This window comes from Schistocerca nitens, chromosome 3 (genome assembly GCF_023898315.1).
Source record: "Schistocerca nitens isolate TAMUIC-IGC-003100 chromosome 3, iqSchNite1.1, whole genome shotgun sequence".
NCBI classification, from domain to species: Eukaryota; Metazoa; Arthropoda; class Insecta; order Orthoptera; family Acrididae; genus Schistocerca; species Schistocerca nitens.
In genome coordinates this window covers 318,032,273-318,054,458 of record NC_064616.1, presented here as the reverse complement: position 1 = coordinate 318,054,458, position 22,186 = coordinate 318,032,273, and the positions used below count along the sequence as shown (strand labels likewise).

General features: G+C 36.9%; 1 long non-coding RNA gene across 1 annotated transcript in view; it reads left to right on the top strand.

Annotated features, from left to right (window-relative positions):
• Positions 1–5,010, top strand: part of LOC126249585 (uncharacterized) — a 183,783-nt gene extending 178,773 nt beyond the window's left edge. Inside the window, exon 4 of the long non-coding RNA XR_007545618.1 lies at positions 4,372–5,010. This is a non-coding gene — a long non-coding RNA (uncharacterized LOC126249585). The remainder of the gene's footprint in view (positions 1–4,371) is intronic.
• The last annotated feature ends 17,176 nt before the right edge of the window (positions 5,011–22,186 follow it).

The following is a 22,186-nucleotide window of genomic DNA, read 5'->3' as shown; positions in this document are numbered from 1 at the left end:
CCGCTAGCATGCTTTAAATATGACCAGAATCTCTTCGGATTTTCTTCTGCCAGGCTTCAAGACAACGTTTCGTTTTGCAAATTATTATAAGCATCTCGCATTGAATTCCGCGCTATATTTCGAATTTCTGTAAAAATTCGCCAATCTTTGGGATTTTGGGTTCGTTTAAATTTGACATGCTTTTATCGTTTTTTCAGCAACAGTGTTCTGACCTGTTTTGTATACCGTGACGAATCGGTTCGATTGTTCGTTAACTAATATGGTATAAATCTCTCAATTACTGTCGATTCTGTTTCTTTGAATTCGACATCTAGTCTACACTTACATTGTCAATTTAGGAGTGGAGGGTTTCACTTAGGAAGGCATCAAGCGAATTTTTATTTGCTTTATTGAATAGATATATTTTTTGTTTATTTTTGAAGTATTTGGGGGTAAGCATATTCAGTTTCGCTACGACAATCCCGTGTTCACCAATCCCTGTATCCGTGTTGATGCTCGTTATTAGCTCAGGATTATTTGTTGCTAAGAGGTCAGGTGTGTTATCACTACCGTTTACTATTCGAGTTGGCTCATTATCTAACTGCTCGAATTAATTTTCAGAGAATGCGTTTAGCACAATTTCAGACGGGTGATGTTTTACGCTTACCTCCTGATTTAAACATGTCCAACATATCGAGAATAAATTCAAGTCACCACCAACTATAACTGTATGAGTCTGGTACGTGTTTGAAATTAGACTCAAGTTTTCTTCGAACCTTTCACTAATTGTATCATCTGAGTTGGGAGGTAGGTAAAAGATCCAGTTTCGAAGCTAGATAAACTACTTCTAACATCAACAAACACGCCACCGCTAACTTTATTTAGCCTATCTTTCCTGACCACAGTTGGGTCCTTCGCAAAAATTTCGGCTGAACTTATCTCCAGCTTTAGCCGGCTTTCAGTGCCTTCTGGTGAGTGGTGATGTGCGAGTCCCGCGGCATCTCAGTAACGGATGTCTTTAATGAGAGAGGGATCTGAAGGACTCGTTGGCATGAACAACACTCGGACACTCCTTTTACCGAGGTAGGACAGGATAGAACGAGCAATATGATCTTGCGTTGTCTCATTGAAAGACAACGTCCCGGAGACCTCGAATACAGGGCACAGCCATACGTCCAAAAAAGTCAGAAGTGGAACGGCTACTGCCCAAAGTACCGCCTATGCTGAGTAGTTATCGTCTTGTGTATCCAATGGCCCCCACACAATCTAGCCAAGTGCATAGCGTATATGACTATGACGAATGTAGTTTGGCAGCGTTAGTTCTCTTCGGTGCATCCACACATGGATGATTCCATCGTGCTGCTATAAGCAAAACGCTGACTCGTCTAAAAGGACTACGTGTTGCCTCTGATCTGTGCACTGGTGTCGCTGAACACATCACTGTTGGAGCACCTCTCTCCACTGCCACATCAACAGAAGCCGCAATAATAGTCCCTATCTGACAAACACTGCTGCTCCAGATGTCATTGCACTGTCCGTGTGGATACTTGTCTTGATGAAAACAAGCCCATTTATTGACAAAAGAAATTAGCATTTTTAATCTTAATAAAGTAGATAGCATCATCACAAATCTTATATAATTAACAGTTATTGAAGAAACAAATTCCAGTTTTTCGATTTTTGTTTTGAATTTAGTTTCATGCATCGTGAGAATCAGCACACTCATAAAGAAAAATTCAAAGCGTAAAAATTCTGAGCAACGCAAGTAACTTGCGAAGGCACATATACCACATTGACATTTTTGGTGGGAATATCATTACGAAAACAACCTCACGGTCTGGCAAACTTTCGACGCGACTTCATCAGTCCACTCCTGCATCGTAAAACCACGTTAATTGGTAGTGCAGTGCCTAACAGCACAGCTTCGAAATTTCGCGACCCATGTTCAAATCTAAAGCTGTATTTTGTTTTTCTTTTGTTGTCGACGAAATACGACACATCGATACTTTTTGACCTCGTAAAACGCAATGGAATTATTGACAAAAGAAATTAGCATTTTTAATCTTAATAAAGTAGATAGCATCATCACAAATCTTATATAATTAACAGTTATTGAAGAAACAAATTCCAGTTTTTCGATTTTTGTTTTGAATTTAGTTTCATGCATCGTGAGAATCAGCACACTCATAAAGAAAAATTCAAAGCGTAAAAATTCTGAGCAACGCAAGTAACTTGCGAAGGCACATATACCACATTGACATTTTTGGTGGGAATATCATTACGAAAACAACCTCACGGTCTGGCAATAAAGTCGCGGTAAACAAAATCGAAGCATTTTCTCAGAATGGATCGCGGTTGTAGTTTAATTGCATGTGGTTTCTTTTTGCTGTACGATGAGAGTAGGGCACTTCTGCGATCGCAGAATTACTTTTAATGAACTTGTCAGTATTCCGATTTCATCAACAAACTAGTACAGGGAAGAATTGATTTGCCCACCCCATGATTCAATAGTGTACGGAAACGACTTCACTTTTACGTAAAGTCGTAAAACTTTTTCGAGGAACTGATGATAGCTTTCTTTTGTGAGCTTTCCAGATTTTACGGCTGTTGCGTGCACATTATGATATCGTTTCATTAATAGGTTTACGTCAGGATGGACTCAAGGACCAAATTTGTCACTAACTTTTAGGAGAGAAACAAAAATTGTTGGTAGCAGTTGTGTAGATGGTGTTAATCCGTGTCAGGTGTCATACTAAAATCTATTTTAATAAGATTTGAAATCTTTATTTTTTGTCTTTAATTCCATTTTATTTCATGTTGTCATAAAAATACTGATGTCATATTAATCTGCAACAACAAAATAAAAAAAAACTGGATGCGAACACGGGGTGCGAAATTTCGAAACTGTGCTCGTAGCCACTGCGCTACTAACGGACAGTACTCGACGACGCATGAGTAGCCTGATAAAGTCGTGTCGAAACTTTGACCGCCATGTTCTCGGAAGCTGTTGGGTGTTGGCACCTAAGTCAAAATAAGTATGTATCCCTTTATTTTCATCATTCTATCGCCCTGCCAACTTTAGACTGTATCAGAGAGCGAACTATGGTGGGTTCCCCTTGTCAGTGGCTACTCAATCCCGCATGGCCGAGGAAACGATATGTCTGTACTCTCGATCATGTCGCGCGGGATCGTTCACATCCTGCATGGTGTATACTACGGCCCTGCTGAAACCATGTCTTCGAAATTTAATGTACAACGTGAGCAGCAATATCGCTGAACAATGAATCGTGTTTTCGAAAGGCACGACCCTCCCGCTAGCTAATTGTAGATCGCGGCGGTAGACGTTTTTCATCCTTGCACATAGCACAATACGATATTCTCACAAACGAGCACTTTCAAGTGCTAATTCTGAATGAGAAACACGCCGCGTAATCGTCCCTTATATACAGAGTGTAGGCGACGTTACTCCTACCTTCTTCGCGCTGATGTGCTGCAATGCTAGTCACTTGCACATCCAAGCACGCGGTACACCTCGCGTCAGTTTGACGTTGTTTGCATGCCACTTCAATAGGACTGCAATTTTAATGGCCGGCAGTGTATTTATCTAAGACGCAATTCATGATGAGTTAAGATTTAAACCACACCTCTATGTTTTTCGGATTTCAACTGAGTAAAAAAGGTAAATGTGTTCCATTTAAGTGAATCCTAAAGTAAAATATTATTTTTGATTTTAAGGTCATGATTTTTAACGGTAAATGTATTTTTAAACCTACTCATCATCCTACAAATATTGTGTTTTGATTCTCAAAGTGTTGTTCGATTTGTTAAAGCCAAGAAACTTTTTAGAGGATATTATTGAATCGGCCCAACAGATTAAAACACGTAACAGACCAAGTAATGTACCTTATTGGGAGTTCTACGATACTTATTTTGGACAAACTTGACATTCTAAATACTGAAGTCGATTTCTACTCCTTCATTTTCCATCCAGTACCTGACAATGTGAGTATTTACCAATGTATGCCTCCTTAAAACTTAACCTGCAATTCATTTAGCTCGATAAACTTTAAATTCAAGCTTTTTAAAAGCGAAAGGGTATATTATACTCTGCAGATCAAATTACATTTGAATATCATTTTGTACAAAATCTAAAAACAGTAACTGTTTCACAACTCAGCTGAATGCCTAACATAAAAGACCGTATGCTTCTCTTACATGAGTCTATCAACAAGTTTTTAGAATTATTTTCATTCGTTCTCCTGCGATACGTTTCACCGTTGAAACTATCACACAATATTCTACAGATGGCGTTACTTGTGAATGACTTTAATTTTATGTTGCAATTGTATGGTTTTGAACCTGCAACTATGTTCATTCTTTCTTTTGTTACAGGATTGTGAGCGGCTGGACCAGAACCTCTACGGAAAGAAAAGCCCATAAACAGTACTGCGAGAATATATTGGGTGCCGTTTCGGCCTCTCTGGAATGCTTACTAATTAAAATATTTGTTCTTGTACGTTACATGTTTAAATGCGGACAGTAGATTTATGAAATTTGTTTAGAAACGGGAGAAATTTGAGCAATCGTGTCACTGTACTCTGAAGAACGTGTTTTGACAACTGCATCAAAACGAATTCTGTCACTATGATTTTTGTGTCAGTTAAATGACAGCACAGTGTGAATAACACCCTTGTACACCGATCATTTGTATTATCCACACATCTCACTAGTGCTCATTATATGCAACACGCAGGAATCATACATCCATACGTGTAACAAGAAACCTCTTCACCATAATTAATTTAGAACATACAGAATTCTGCAAATGTTAATTTTTCGTGCCTTATATAAGTGTTTGCATGTTTGACGTACCCTATTCTCTGTTTATGTTCATATTTTTTTCGCCAGACAACCCACCATGAAACAGGTATATCCAAAAAATTAGTACGAAACTTGGGGTTCTTTGCCCCAAGTCAGAAATTTCGAATTACACCAAGAAATTCTCGCGTCTGTGCTTATATATTGTAAGAAATCCAGGATATTGTTTTCAAACAGAAAAATGCGTTGAACTGAAACACAGATCGGAATTTTATAATGATTGACGTCGAAATAAGTATTACCTTATTCCCATTCTGATTATAAATATCCACTGAAAAAAGTAATCTGCATAAACGAAGTTCTGTGCTGAAGTGACCTACACGTCATCTACAACTATCCATTAAGATTTATGTGATTCTTAATAAACATTCTTGATGAAGTTAGATATTCTTAGAGTTCTGTAATTCGCTATGTTTCAGCATAGAACACTCTCACTGTGCATAACTGTACCGCTATTCCAAGTATAACACGCTCAGCAGAGCACAGCAGAACACTTCTCCATGTTTACCAAAGTATAATATTTAGTTTCGTAGTACCTAATGAGATTTCTTGTTTTTATGCCATTGGTGCTCTGTAATTAAGAAAGTATTACAAAGAAATTATAATTCCTAGAAAAAAGGTGGAAATATCTGGATTGTCATCTTTTCGACTTACTGAATGCATTGAATACACATGCTCAATTATTTGACCAAGGTTGTAAGTTTTCCACGAGAAAAAGATCATGTTCTCATTGATAAGTTCTCACTGATAAGTCTGTGAATTATTGTATAAAATCAGTGCTATTAAGCAAGGATGATAAAAGGCGTGTCTGTTAGCTGTCAGTTCATATTATCACAGAAAATTCATGAATATTTCTTTAATTCAGAGTCCCCTGAGCGAAAGACGCATATTGACCATTAAAATAATTTTTTTTTTTTAAATTTTTTTTTTTTTTTTTTTTTTTTTTTTGTTCTACGAAAGGTATTGTTGGTGGACATGACTCTATACAATAAATATCGGTGTGGAGAGGTTCAAAAGGGAAGAAGGTGGTGTTACATGATGGATTGCATTATCATAATTGGCATTGATTGTGTGTTTGATTCAGAACTAAGTCAGCAAGTTACTGATTTTAACCCTGTTGAAGTTCACTAGTTCTAAAGAAATCGCATTATTCTGCAATAACTGAATGATGAAAATTAAATTTGTGAAAGTATCGTGAGTTACCATATCTAACACTTTGTCTTATCACATTGACTAAATGAGATCGTCCTGTGGGACAGTATTTAATAACTTCTATCCGATCCTACGGTTTGCTTATCCCAAAGTACAATTTCATTAATATCCAGCCATTGCCCAGCTTGCATTCTTTCTTCTTGTGTTCTGGATCTAATACCATCTGCGTGTGTAATTTCTAAGACAGAAAAAAGCAACAATTTCTTTGTTATCAAGAGGGTTAAGCTTCAAATAATTCAAAATTAATAATATTTCCTGGATTCATAAGACTGTTGAGAGAGCTTGCGATTTTACCGAACTCTGCTAGTGAGACCGAGGTTGTCATTCTGTCTGACTTCGAACTTCAACCGAGATATAATGTCGTCATTACCGTTCCGTCTCTCAGTAATAACCTGGAAATATCATGATCTCAAAAATCTTAATGTCGCAAATATTACGTAGGAAATATAAGCTATATTTGCGTAAACGATAGTTATGGTGCTCCTAAGCATAACAGTCGTATCAATATGGTCCCTACAGTTAACAATGCATTTCCTGTATGAAACAGAGCACCCAATATGAAGTATGAAACTAGACGAAACAAACGATGAATTGAATACCCTGGGGGTTATATTGTTGCAAAAACTAAACCCTTATTTATTTGCTAGCACTTTATCATATTTTAAAACGTAAATAGAAAACTTGAGCAACTTATAGCAGAGTAGTCTGTGACGATAAAATCTATTATTGCTATATTAATCAATACCATTACTCCCTCGCATACAGCATCTTCTTTCTTGTTTAGACTGTACGTAGCTGTGTAGTCAAATTTCCTAAATATTCCGGATTCGTACGAAGTGTCCACTTTCAAAGAACTTACGAAGTTATTACCTATACGGTTTCCGATTTAAAACTAATGAATTGGGAGTATGAAGCAGAGCACGTACATCAACACGCTATGTCGGTTCTGTTACAGTAACTATAGAACTGAAAAAATTGTGTTTATGCAGAGTGAATGGAAGTAATTGAACAATTTGTCTGTAACACCAATCACTGTTTGTCGTTCTGTGTATTAGTAACAGTTGTAAATAGATATATTATGTAATTTGCACTGATTAGTCAGCATAAGTTCGTAATGGAAGAAAACAATATAAAAGTAGTATGTAAATACACACGTGCCTTATTAGATTAAGTTGACGCTTGCTCTAAAATACATAAGAAGCAAATTTACTTCAAGCTGAACAAATGCAACTAGCATACATAATCTTCCCGGGTACAGAGAAAGATGTATCCTTCACCAGCCTGCCGCCGAATTAAGCGGCCTCCTTCGCTTTCAGCTGCTTTCAAATCTCACAACGCTCCGTCTATGAGCCCACAATACGCCATCTTGTAGCCTCTAATTCTAAACTTCAAACACCAATAGAGGCTACACAGTGCTAGCTGTCGTTATGCAACTAACCGGGCAGCACACATTAACAGTAGAACAAATTTCGCCTGTGTAAATAGGACTCTTCGCTACTTCTCTTGCAACATAATGACTCAATACTTGAACCGCGTTGCCATGGATTGGCCAACAAAACTAACTGAGGTAATACAAAAATTGTACGCTAATCGTAAAGAAATATGCTTTATAATCTAGTTTCGTCCTTATGTGTAATGTTGAATGTAAAGAACGTAAATGTTGTATGTGTGCCACTGTAATTAAGACTAGAAATTAATTCTGAAGAGAAATAAATTACTTAAGAGCTTCTGAAATTAAAATTATAGTCAGTCTACGTGAGATTCTTTGCTTTAAGTACACACGATAAGTAGTGGTATAAACTTCGAGAGGGTTTACTTGAGACGAAGAAAACGGAGAAGTCTACGTAATCACACCGCCCTAATTATGCTGTTTGCAGGAAGTAATCTTTTTATTTAAAAACTATACGCAAAACATTTACTAGAATGTAAAAGTGTAATATGGAGGCTTTTATGACGGCTCTGCATCCATCAACTTGAAAGGTAACTGTTAGTTTTCTATTTTTGCCGTTAGTTTCATCGTTCCACGAGTGTAGTTTTAGTCAGGTGAATTTTTCCTGCAGAGATTCCAATGACCTGTCGGCAACTTCAGCCTCGGTACCACTTACATTTTCTCGACTATCGAAATCTACAGCTGTGTTATAGTTTCCGCAAGCTTCTTCAAATGCTGCCAGACATTCCTAGCACAATTTTTCGTCTTCAGGTTACCAAATTTTCTACTTATTTAATAGTGGGACTCTTTACAATGATCTATTTGGTATGACGCTACAATAAGATTACGGAAATCTGAGAAAACGTTTTTCATGTCTTCCAAATTGAAGCTATCCAGAACATCATCATGATCCTCTATTCTTCCTATTTTCTTTATGGTCAGTATGTCCCACAGGTATTTCACTACCTGCTTCAGCAACTTCTGCCCGTTCCTGCCCTTCCAATACAAGGTTTGCTGGTGGAATTTTTTTGGCACAGCTGCCTGGTTCATTAGATGACGGCTGAAATGCATGTGTAGAAATTATAATAAATTCTAAAAAAAGGATGTCTGAACGATTTCCGGCTTGGACGTTGATATCTTGCCTCGATATTTCGGCAGACAGCCATTCAGCCATCTTCAGGTGAGATATCTGAAGAAGGTTGAATGATTGACAGCCAAAATGCTGTGGCAAAATATGGACGCCATTCGGCGGCAGCCCCGGAATCTATAAAATACTCATTACACCAGGAAAACTTCAAGAATGAAAAAAGGGATGCTTTACGATGAAGAAATGAGGACCCATTGGGATCGGAAAAGAGGCAAAGGATTGTGGCGATCGTGAAAATTAAGAGTCGAGAGCCCCGCCCCCTTAATATGCGTGCATTTAACATTCACTGGCAAGTCTGTACACAATTCACAGGCAGATTATAAGACAGTGCAACTCAGAGGGTTGGTGGTGAAGATCTGAGGGCTTATTTTCGATCGTGCTATCATCCTCAGACATCCATGTGCGTAATAGTCGGAGCTGAAAGCTTTCACACATGTATTTCACAAATGAATGACAAGGCGAACATTCGGTCAAATACTGATCCGTAAATTCTCTGGACCTATTTCAACAGGAAATACACAGGGTATCACTCGTACGTTCGCAAAATATCATTATACTCTGACCGCCACAAGCATCTAAGTAATTCTGTAGTTCGAAATACCTATAAAAACACTCGATACAAGGCAGAAATGTAGAGATGCAGCCAACAGGCAACAATCCATGGCTGGATTCCGGTAGGGTCACACTTTTTTTTTAATTTCTCCTTCCCTACCCTCTTACCCCGCCTCCACCCAAATGTAATTTGCTGTCTCTCGTCTCTCCCACTTATTAACAGTAAATTTGAAAAATGTTTTAACAATGTAATATTTATTTATCTATTTATTTATTGTTGTACAATTATGTTTAATTTGTCGCTTGATCATACCTTACACGAATAATGATTTACTTAATACAAAATCGGAGTGCTAACTCACCATTACCGGTGTATCGTCCAGCACTACGATTGTGAACGCAGGCCTGCGGACTACGGCTTTGCGTATCAGTCAATGCTATTTCTTTCAATAGTTTCTTATTTCATTCCGAAAAGTTAGACTTCTTCTAACTTTTGCCCTGGTGGAGGGTCCTTCCCTTTCTCTCCTGTCTCATCAATCTTCCTGTCGTTTGTCACCCATAACTGTGGACCCATCAACATACCGGATATGTTGTTGTTGCCAGGAATGGCCAAACTTTGAACGGGCGCATTCACTTGGCTGGAATCCTCCATGCAGCCGGTTTGCTAGCAAGCGCATCTACGCAAAACTGTCTTGTGATAAACATGGCTCATAATGTATCACAATTCCTTGTCGTTTTTCATTGTTTTCATGCTTCTTTACTTTCTGAAAATTATATAAGAACCTTGGAAATTGATGTGCGTAAAAATCATACAATCTTGAACGTGATTGACTCTCAGCAACCGTATTTAAGTTTTAATCAAGGATAAAAATAACCAATCGGTTTCACAAATTTTTCTTGCATTGACCTGGTTTCGATACCAACTAAGAGTATCTTCATCAGAATAAATTACTGTTATCTCTTCTCAATTAACATAGAGAATAACAACCACATCAAAAGCCTCAAGTAGCACCAGAAGTATTAAAAACCGGAAAAGTTTTACTTATATAAATTCACAATACATGGAAACATAATAAAAGCATATAGTCTGAAGTGCTCATGTCAAATAAGTAAAAGTTATCTTGTAACTCCAATATTAAGACCATGAATGTAGCAGGCAACTAGATCAGACAACATACCGAAAGGATTAGTCGCAACTGTTTGACATACTGTCGTTCTTTGGTTGAAGGTCTTTACACACAGTTCTCAGACGTCTTTCCTAGCCCGTCAGTTGTTTTTATTGTATTCCATAGATGTTATTTCTGCTATGTTAACTTTGCTCATTTTAAGCACTTTAATGCTATTTGCACCGGAAAAATTGCACGTACAACTGCAGTTTCATTTTACAGCCTTATCCTGTAAATTTTATTTGTGACCTATCCTTATACCTCTCTTGCTAAGCTTGGTCTCTTGTTATAACTATTTTCATTTATAATAACTTATAACTGTTTTCTTACTTTGTGCCGCTGAACGCTGTTGGCACCCCATAGGTGGCGCACACTGCGCTGTTTCCACGTACCGGCAAAATCCGTTGACAAACCTTTCAGCCTGCTGTTAGTCCTAGTGGGTTGCTATTCAGCTGTAATAGAATGAAATAGTTATGGGGTGAGAAAGAAAGAGACTGATGTACGCATCAAGGATCCGTGATAACATAGATCGAGCTTCGTATTTCGTCTGCTACAACTTGTTACACGTTAATATCTCATATTTCTGCTATAGTGTTAGGTCAGGTAGTATCGGACAGTGGACTGTAACGGACAGGAGCTGTTTCTAAACTCTAGCGCTACTCGAAGTACCTAAGACTCCAACGCAGTGTGAATTACGGTAGAATAAGACCGTTCACGCGATTTTTTATAAAAACAGCAGTGCGTTTCGGAATGGCCACACTATATGTTTCCAATATGTTTTTCGGTGCACGAACTTATCTTTGAAGCAGTGTGTTTTCTTTGCAAATAAGTAATAGTACATATTTGTTGTAGCTTTAGATAACACTGATATTATTCTGTATATTGTAAGTTGTGGCAATGGCAAGCATAGCTAATAACAATGTGAATCACATTACTACGTTCGGGTTTTATTGGGCAAAGCATTTTCAGGTTGTACTGGACAAGACAGATACCATAAATACTAAAATATTTACAGTTTTTTTTCTGTAACAGGGAAATAGACAAAATTAGACTTCGTGAAATGTCGATCATGGGAAATAATCAGTTTCAAGATTTACAGTAGGTGACAGGCTTAAAGATTTACGGGAAAATAATGACGTAGCCACGAAACCTGTTTTAGAAAATGACAAGTCTTTTTCAGAGGACATTCAGTGATGGACAGGAAACAATACCATACGATCAATGAAGATTGGATTCAATGCCACATTTGCGATGGGCTCTTGTAGAGCTGAACAGTCTTTATCGTAGGTGTGATAAGTTTCACTAAAGGTTAAACTAATATTTGATTTACAGTTATTTTGCCCAGAGCCTTAGTTTACTAACTTTAATAATAATTTTTCCTATTTTTGAGTCAACTTTCTCTCGAAGTGGAAATTTCGAACTAGGGTGTATAATTTTTACTTACTTTGGTTTAATATTAGTAATCATTTCCACTCCAATTAAAAGTTTCTTATCACAAAAACGACTCCTTACTCGTTACAGTTTCATTGCCGATACAACCATTAACGGTACAATTAAAACTTTTTCTAACAAAAATGACATTTTACTCGTTAAAATTTCATTTTCGATACCACTCTCCAAAATTTAAACGACAAAAATACAAAAAGTGGTAGCAGTACAAGAAACAACGAAAATATATTCTTATGACATTGAGTTTTATAATTTTATCAAGAAACCTACCATATTATTGTTTAGTGCGAAATATGTTCATAGACAACCCTCTGAAAAAAATCATAATTTCGGAAGAGTTTACTTGTCCAATACCACCCGACATTTCCTTATTCTTGGTTGATTGAATTTCGTCCACACATTCCTATTCATATAAAACCCCTATAGTATCAATCACGGATTCATGATAAGTTGACGATTAATTCCGAGCGAATTTCGTTCTTCTTTGATTTTTAGTTTATGCCCTGTGGATTATTAGGGTCATGCAACTTTTCCGGTTTTCGTATTATTAGGGGTAGTAGCTCCCAGACAAATAAAATTAAATACAACAGTAATTTCTTTGTTGCTATAAGCCTTCAAAACAACAGTTCTTTGCTCTTTGTTGACGTCTTGTGCTCTTTGAAGGCTGGTAGATTGGGCATATCATAAGGAAAATTCGGAATGCCGCTTCACGAAACCGGGAAAAAATTTGTTGCCAACAGTTTTCTTGTACCTATTGAATCGATGCAGTAAGCACAAATGTCCCGCTAAATCATAAATCAGTTTTAAAAATTCTTTTATCTTTAGGTCAAAAAAGCAAAGAAATAGTATTCTAAATGTTTAAGATGTTTCATTATCTCGTCTTCAACTGATCTGTGGGACTGTTTTTAAATTATCCAAAAGTATGTGTCACCACTGTACTCTCCTAATGAACGCTTGTGGACAGAAAAGTGCCCTGCTATTTACTGACGTTGAAATTTCCATTTAATACGCCACCGACAGTTTCTTCCGTTGCCTTCTCACCCATTCCGATTTCTTAGAAACTGTCATTCTGACTATAATCCCCGAAACATGAAAGACAGCTTTAGTATGTTTGTCTGTAGAACTGATTCTCTGCCCGGAGATCGGCCCAAACGTAGTGCCTGAGGCTGAGGCCAGGCTTAAAAAGGTTACTGCTATTCAGATAGCGATAAGTTTCGTTAACAAAACAAAACTATCTTATTCTTAATTCTTGCATATTTTATCAACATTATAATGGTTTCGTCAAACTTAACATAAGAGGGCCAAAAATTCCTATGAAGATAATCTGCGTAGCACTAGTAACAATGGATATTCAGTTAACAACGGGCCAGTACATATTCATCACATAATTATTTGGATACCATACGGACACATAATTCCACAACAGCTATTCTGATTTTTACATTCTTCTTTAGTACTGACGCGATGCAAGTTTTCAGTGTTAGTAAGTGCTCAAAATAAATTTCGGTAATTTCGAAATCCAGTTCCTAAGTTGGAAATGCTATGTTTCTTACACCAGAGCTCTGTTGCGTATTGCTTGTTCCAAGATTTTGAAACAGCACTAGCATCTACACAATACGAATGGTGTAATTGTGACGAAATAATGTTTCAGATAGTTTTCATCGAGATCTGATGGCAAATCGACGAAACTTACTATTTGTGAAACGTATAAAACGTAAATACTCACGACCTAGGTTGACAGTTGTCATAAAAGTGCCAAACATGGTAGCTACCTCTCAAACTAAGGTCTTGTTTTGGTAGCTAAAGCCACGTGCTTTTTTTTCGGTTTAAAGACCATTATAGTATATCCCGTTCTGATTCCTGGCGATATGTTCCCAGTGTGTAACATATCACAGAATGTTCTTTTTAGCCGTATTCTGCTATTTATTCTAAATATCGAATGTAACACGAGAATCTTGAGGCTTTCGCCGTTATTTCTCTTGTTAACGGAATAGATCTGAAAAGGTGGTATTTTCTTGTAATTTAGCATCAGTTTCATTCATCCAGCTTCGTGTCCGTTTCAGCTCTGATGTCAGGATTTTAGGCAACTTTCTCAGCTCGCGATTGAAAGTTCCAATTAGTATGGGGTTCCACTTGGTTCTCGGTGATAATTGTTTGATGCACCATCTTGATTACACAATCTTGCTTTTTTTTTTAAATTTTCGTTAGGTGATTTCTCAATACTAGGTCTCTAGAACCAATTTCTAATTCTGAAAATTAATTTCATTTCTTCTATCACACCAGGATTTTTCACAAAATAAGATTTATATTTTAAATATTTAAGTAACTAAAGCACAAAAATTAAAATAAAATCAAGTTCTATGGTATATAATTACTCTTTTATTTCTTAGGTATGTACAAATGGTTTCTTAGCTTTATTGTTCCTCTTCAAGACGCAAAAACAACCGGCCATCATACTTTCATTCGTCTTCTCCATCTGCTAAACATCCTGGTGGACACTGCTCTTCACTGTTATGTCTTAGATTTTCAAGGAGGTAGGCAATATGTGAGTAGTGAATTTTTACACTCATGTTACAGCCCATCTTCTTTAAATTTCCCAACATGGTTTTCACAATGTTTTTGTAATTTTAAAGTTTCTACTCCCTTGAAAGTTTTCAACAATACACCAGAACGTAGTCTATTTATTGCATTCTCAAATTTGTGATCCTTACTGAATTTATAAGTCTGAGCAGCAACAAAAATTCCAGTATGAATTTTTCTCCACTGATAAAGGGAAATTTGATAAAAAAAAGATATTATTCCATCGTGAAAAAAACTGTACGTGATAGACGAAAACTGAAAACAGTTTCGAAATGAGCATAAAAATAGTTAAGAACACTTATTGATGTTCAGTCATCTGATGTCACCCAGAATAATATTATATGTGAGCTGCATGTTGAAACCCTGGTCAGGAAGCGCGTGTGCCGTATTAGGCCGAGAAATGAATTTTTAGTCGGCACATGCGTCGATGTGCGCAAATTAAAGATTTCTGCTGAGCCGACGCGAGGCGTAAGGGGCTATGTAAAACGCCAAAAGCGTGACGATCACCTTGTCTATAGCACATCCTGCTCGACTTATGCGGGGACAAACGAAATGTTTGGCTTATGCCATACCAGTGTGTCCAGCACACGTACACGTAGAGTAGGATCTGTGATGTGCTTCAGATCCTAGTAAGAATAAGGAAATCAGTACATTGCCATTGTGAGGTTATGCTGAAATGAGTAGAATGTGTTTCGAACAGATATTTTTCAACGGTAAACGGTAAATAAATATTTAGGATATTAGCTTTAGACATATCATGTTCCATTATCCAGAAATAGAAAGTATTTAAAACTATGTTTCTATGGGTTTTTCTTCTCCTCTTGATCCCAGGAATACTCTCTCGAAGTTTGTAACGTTGTTCATGAATACACCGGATATGTTTGTCCTTTAGCTTTCCATATTTTTGTAACACCTAATGCATGAATTATTTAGTACTACTACCTAATTTCAGTTGTGGAAACACTCATCAGCTAAGAAGCAACGCATCTGCCGACGCCGTAACGACACAACGGTGCAAGTCAGTCAATGCTAAGATTATGAATGGTTCCTAATTTCCAAGTTTCTACAAGTTTCTGTTCGCTAATAAGCCTACTGATTCGGAGGAAATATAAACGTCTTTTCATGAGTTTTCTTATTTAAGTAATCATGAATGGCATGTAAGTAGCTACTGTATAATATGCGAATAGTATTTGTAAGTCAAGTTTTCGTAACCATAGTTTCTACAAAGTCAGTTTCCTTTATGGCACCACATCATGTGCCTTGACTGTAAAAAAGAAAATGTTAGTAACGATACCCGAAAATCTTAAGCAATAATTCTGTAATCGAGCAATAATGACACCGGCATTACAGTTGAAGGACCTGTTCCTCTACACAACCTATCGTTTGCACTACGGTAACATGGTACATTGTGGTATCGCACAACAGCCAGCGACGCTTTAGAGAGTGATTAGAAATCAGAGTTTCATTTGTATTTTTGACATATCGTTTAATGTTATCTGAATGCCGTGTGTGTGTAAATGTTAGTGTTTTCGTATGTGTATGTCTGTATATGTATGTTTATATTTGCGTATGAATGACTAAGAAGATTCAGTGGCGGAAACCCAGGCATTCATTAATCGAAAAAGAATACGGATAACATACACGGTAGGAGACGTTTCATTGTAGATAATGTTTACATACATAGTAAGAAAAGTAAGCAGCGGAAATAGAAGCGTCTATTCGCTCTAATCTGTTTGGTCTGTGCAATGTCAGGGTAGCTTCCGTTCACAATCTTCAGCGCGTTGTAATACAATCATAAATTGTTCTCCTTACTTTTCTATTAGGCATTTTTCGCCCGAAATCGCAATGAATGTGTTTTATTTCACAATCGTCGCTGAAAGTAAACCTCAGAAAGCAATGAGAACAATGTATCCATGAAGGAACTTTTAGTGTTAGTGCTGTGTTTTAATAGTGTTCGTGTATTATTGTATGTGTATACTGTAAAATTATAGAGCGTTATAAATGTTGTTAACTATATGTATGCTGCGACAGCAATTTCTGTGTTTACTGTTAAAGACTACAACGAATTAATTCGTGTTTTATTGATTTCTCCATTAATTCCGTTGCCGCAGACTCACTACGTGAATCAAACATGCGGAACGCGTGTATGAAGCAATACAAATTGTATTTAAGTCACAATTGTCTCTTTCTCGGAAGATACAGTACGAACTTAAATATTAAGTGTTATTCTCATTAAGGAAAAACAATACTGGTGAAATGAGAATATTTGATCATTTCACCAACCTAAATGTGCTTTCTGGAGTGCTGTGTTTTAGTAAAACCCAACCCCGAATGAATGGTGAAGTGAATGTTGTTTTTGAATTTTTTGTAAAGTTAAGTAGGAAAACTACGTAGAGGCGGTTATGATTTTATTTTACTTGCCTTCTGTGAAGCAGTACACTACTCCTGAAAAGATGCACGCAGTTTGTAAGTTTTTCATTTTTATCAAATCGTTTCTGGTGCGAGTGGCTGAAAAAGCGTTTTATTATGAAAGAGATGTTGCTACCATAAATGAGAAGGCTGATTTCTCGTGGGTTTTGGATGTGAGTATTTGTATTATAGGGGATACTGTATGGCAATTGTTCAATAAGTGTCAGCTTAGCACTAAAATGTATTCGCTAATGTAGTTGAAAAATCGCTTACTTTATCTCCAGTAACATAACCTAACATTTGTGTTGAATGTACACTAGTTCTTAAAAATCAAAGGTAAAATATGGAAGGAAGTTATTTATAATTCAAATCAGAACGGAACCCTCATGGCGTAAGTTGGTCAAATACGCAAACATCGCTTAATGACAACAGTGGCTCTCACAGTTAGAGTAATTTACCACAAATGTCACTAGCTTTCTTCAGCTCCTTACAGGAATAAGAAAATAATCACATCGGATCTAACTCTAAGTTAACATCCAGAACAATGTTTTTGCGAAGAGTAACAGGTAATAACGACAATATTTTTATTATCATCACACTAAATTTAAAAGATAATATATCTTTCAGTTAATAATCAGAATACAAAGAATTGTCACAGTGGGAAAATTTCAAGATGTGTATTCAAGCAGTATTCTTAGTTATAGATGACGAGACAACAGATATTTCCACCTTCTTTCTACGGAGTATCGTCTGTTGTACCTATAGCCATAAAATTTTAGTCCTTGCCGTTATTTTAGGAAGTTATAGTCCATCAAGGACATATTGGAAAAACAGCAAAGTAAAAAATCGTTTTATCCTGCTATTTACAGTTTAAGTTTTACTGAATCAAAGATGTCACATTATATCTTTATTTGAAAATTTGGATAATACGATCCAAAAGTAAGTAACAATGATGTGGTCAGATGTATTGCAGAATTGACATTAACTCATGAGACAGCAGTATAATGGTCTCGTATACTATATTGTCAATGTAGCGTTTATTGCATAAATGAGTTATATTTTATTAAAATACCCATCCCAAATGCATATCATATAGCATAATTGAACAGGGCTGTTTGAATTATAATAAGGCATATCAGGAGAATAATATACTGAAACATGTAGAGAATTGTAAATTTGCAATATGACCAGATAAACGTCCGGTTAACATATAAAATGCCTATAGTATGAAATAAGGCATCACATGTCATGAGCTTTCTTCTTATTGGGCATCACACAAAACCATTCCAATCCAGAAGAACATGTTCGTTGTACTGTCTATTATCTGCTTGGATGTTTTGTATTATATTTCTGGTTATTTCTATGAAGTGTTGTTTCTGAAGCTATTATTCAATAAATGTTTAAAATTCGAACAGCTCTTATTTCAATAATGAACGACTCACTGAATTTGTAATTTTATAATCTACATTACAGATGATGTATATTAAATAGATTTCCGCTTTTTAAAAATTATTTTAAAATAATACTAATGTCATTGAATGATACATTACATATTGTTTATATATATTTATACATATCAACTTTATGTCAAAGGTATATGAAATAGTAACTGAAAATTACAGACATTTAGAGATACAAAATTCCCTTCATTTGTCGTAGAATAGTTTCGTATTTTAAAATATAACCTTATCTTTTTGGTACCTCTAATAAAGTTGTATTATTTCGCTTCTTTTCTGAAAATTCCTTTACCAGTATATATTTTTTCCGCACTGCCGCACAAGTCTCAGCATAAAAATGTGGGTATATTACTTCAACAGACGGTCAGAAAAATATTCATTTGAAACAACGAATGCGGTTAACAGGATAAATACAGTGAAAAAGAATGGTTTCGCACTCATTTCCTAGCTTATTTTATCATTTTAGAGATAATGTTTGTACACTAAGAATAGCTATTTAATAACTTCAATATTTCGTGTGAAACAGTAGAGTACCGGAAGTCTTTTCCAATGTATATGACTACAGCAGTAACAAGTTGATTTCTTCCGACCGATATCGTCTGAATGTCTGTGATACTGCACAATTCTATTCCTGTAAAAGGCATTATGCGCCTCTGTGGTGGTAAATCGTATTGTGTCACCATAAGGCACAATTCCTCACAGTGAATTGTTAGACTGGGACGCTATGAGGAAGTACTTTGTTTATTCTTAATTCTGCATATAAATAAAACACTTATTTCAACATTAGGCATGGCCTAAGTTTGAACATAATCTAATCAAATCGACGCACAACAAAAACTTATCTAAATCACAGTTCTGTTCTGTACGTTAGTCGGTGTCGACGAGAGATTTAACTGCAAACAGAAGTTTCAGGAGGTGGTGGGAGTGAGACTTCAAACCGAGCACCTGTGCTGTTGATTTATGAGCTCTGTTTCCTTCTCGGGACTTCTTTATCGCGGCTAAGCGAATGAAGTTGAAAAACGCAAATGGAGTATCATCTCGTATAATAATGCCGGTTCCACACAGCCACTAAGTAACAATACATTGTACTATGGAAGACAATGATGGTTGTGAAGAAAATTTAGCCTTCATTTTCGTGTTTTAAGTGTGACTACTATTTAAAGACTGCATTTCCATGTTCTGTGTCATTACATTCAAGGTTATCAGTAACTAGAAAAGCTTCAAGTGTAACAAGCTGTTATAAGATAGTGGCGTAGCTAGTTTTAAAGAATTTTATACGACTATAAGAACAGAAATTGAGAATGTATCAGTCTTTCATAACCATTTCACAACATCCATCGGAAACCTTAAAAATCATAAAAAGTCTATTAAATATAAAATGACACATTGATGTAAATTTCAGTTTTATGCATTGGTTATTGTCCCAACGTTTGCGTATTCAATAGCTACTAAGTCACTCAGGAGGAACCTTGGTGTCATCTTGGCAGAACAGTTTCATGTTACACAATGGAAACACAACTATAACGATTTAGTCTTCATTTTCATACACGATATCCATACTGTTATACAGGATGTTTCAGAAGTGAAGGTCAATATTCAGGGATATGACAGGAATGAGCATCCGAAACAAAAAAGTTAAGTAAAAATGGGAGCTAAAACGCATAGGTTAAAAGCTATGAGCAATTCTTGATCTTCGAGACTGTGAAACAAATCTCATCTACTGCAGGCTCTTTGCTTTCCATATTTTGGGACGTGGTAGTATAGACCAAAACAAGAAAAGAAAGTTTAGTAAACATGTGCTCTAAAGTGCATACCTTAAAATTTATGAGCGCTTGCTCATTAGAAGAGTTGTGTTTCCAAGTAGCAAAGATGAACAAGAGCTCGTAATTTTAGAGCACATGTTACTGGTTTTCTTTCTTCTTTTGGTCCATCCTACCACTTCCAAAAACATAGAAAGCAAAGAGCATGGAGTAGAAGAGATTTGTGTTACAGTATCGAAGATCAAGAGTTGCTCATAGCTGTTAAGGTATGCGTTTTAGATCCCGCGATTACTTCACTTCTTTGTTTCGAATGATATTTTCGGTCATGTTCCAGAATATTGACCATCACTTCTGAAACACCCTGTATAAACAGTTTATTACCTCATAACGATGACAAGAACGAACTATCAAACAAACCATACATTTGCCGACCGCTTTAAACAACGATATTGTTGGTCAGTTACAAGAGTATGTCAGTAACATCAGAAATCTCTGCACCTTTAGGGAAAACTACCAAATAAAGAAACCGCTAACATAAAACTACATCTGCATAATCGGTAAGTAACAGATGGAAACAAAATGATCTACATAATCGTAGAATATTTAGCAACATGAACCAGTGAGGCAGAAATAATGTATTACTCATCTTGTTCCGCCCCCACATTGAGCTCATGAATGAGAGACTCAACGAAGCAAAAACTTCTCTCTCTCTCTCTCTCTCTCTCTCTCTCTATCTCTATCTCTCTCCCTCCCTCCCTCTGTTTCTTCTAGCTTCCTCCCCTCATATACGCTCCTTCCCTCACCTTCCGTCGTTGCCTTGACATACATACATTTCTCCTACTCCTTACTTGTTCATTTACCTTACTAACTTTAATCAATGATAAAAGTCAATTTTACTGGTTTATGAGCTCCATGGTTTCGCCCACCTATAACTGGAGTAATACATACTTAAATATTCAAGTAAGACACCGTTAAGACCATCGATGCGATTTGGATGCTGCAGCTGGCCTGTCCAAATTAAGAACTTTTGTTTCTTCATTACACTTAGTGAGTTACATATTTACAGATTATTACTTGTTAGATGCGCTTACTTTCTACTCTGCTTGTTGTTGCTTCTACTTGTCGATTTATAAGCGTGACATGAAAACTTTTCCTTTGTGTCATGCTGCGCCGTTATTGCGCAATACGCAACGAAAAGCGATTTTTCCACGTTCATAAATTCGGAAAATAGGAGCAGCAACGAGCAGAATATAAAGTAAATGCATCTAACGAGTAATACATTGTAAGTATAAAACTCGTAAAATGTAATACGTAAACAGAGTTGTTATTTTGCACAGGCCAACGGTAGCATCAAAACTATAGTTGATGTCTGTCACGATGTACTAATTGAAGGTTTAAATATGTGTTATGCCAAGTGAAGATGGTCGAAAGCCCGATAAAGCATATTGGTAAAAATAAGAACAGTGTTGCAACCCAGTCACCTGGGGTAGTGTTGTGAGCGGAAGGCCGGGCACGGACTGTGAGTGAGTGGTCCAGCTTACGCCCGGAGGCGTCAATGACACAGTGGTATCTGCAACATTTATTTCTCTTTTTGAGTTTACAGAGTTTTAAGGTGTCTTCAGGGTGGCGGTCGGCGGCCGGTCGTCAGCATCTTAGGATGTCAGTTGTCGTGAAGAGCACGCCCTGGTCATCCACCATGGATCGACCAAGATTGTAGCAGATATTCATGAGTCGGCCAGAGGGCTGCGCGAACGTGTCACGCCTGGTTGGTGTGGAGGTGACAGCTTACACATCATCCACGCTGACCCGTAGTGGAGGAGGGCTGGCAGCACAAGTCTTCTCACCCGCGATATCCCAGCAAACACCAAAGGAAGACCAGGGCTGTGGTATGCATCAGGTTGGCTAAGTTTTGGTGTTGATGTCAGCCCTCAAATAACAAGCAGACCATCTGCCATCAACTTGTCGTGATTTCATTAAAATTCAGTAGACTTTCATTCTCTCTGGTTCTAGCATCACGGACAAAATGGCAGCATGACTAAATGTGTCTTTGAGCTCCGAAAACCTCGTTATTTAAAGGGTCGAGCCTGTGCCTATAACACGATGGCTCTGGTTGTGTGAACGTATTTGTCCTCGTTTATTGGTCCTATCAACTCTCCTGGCATCACTGA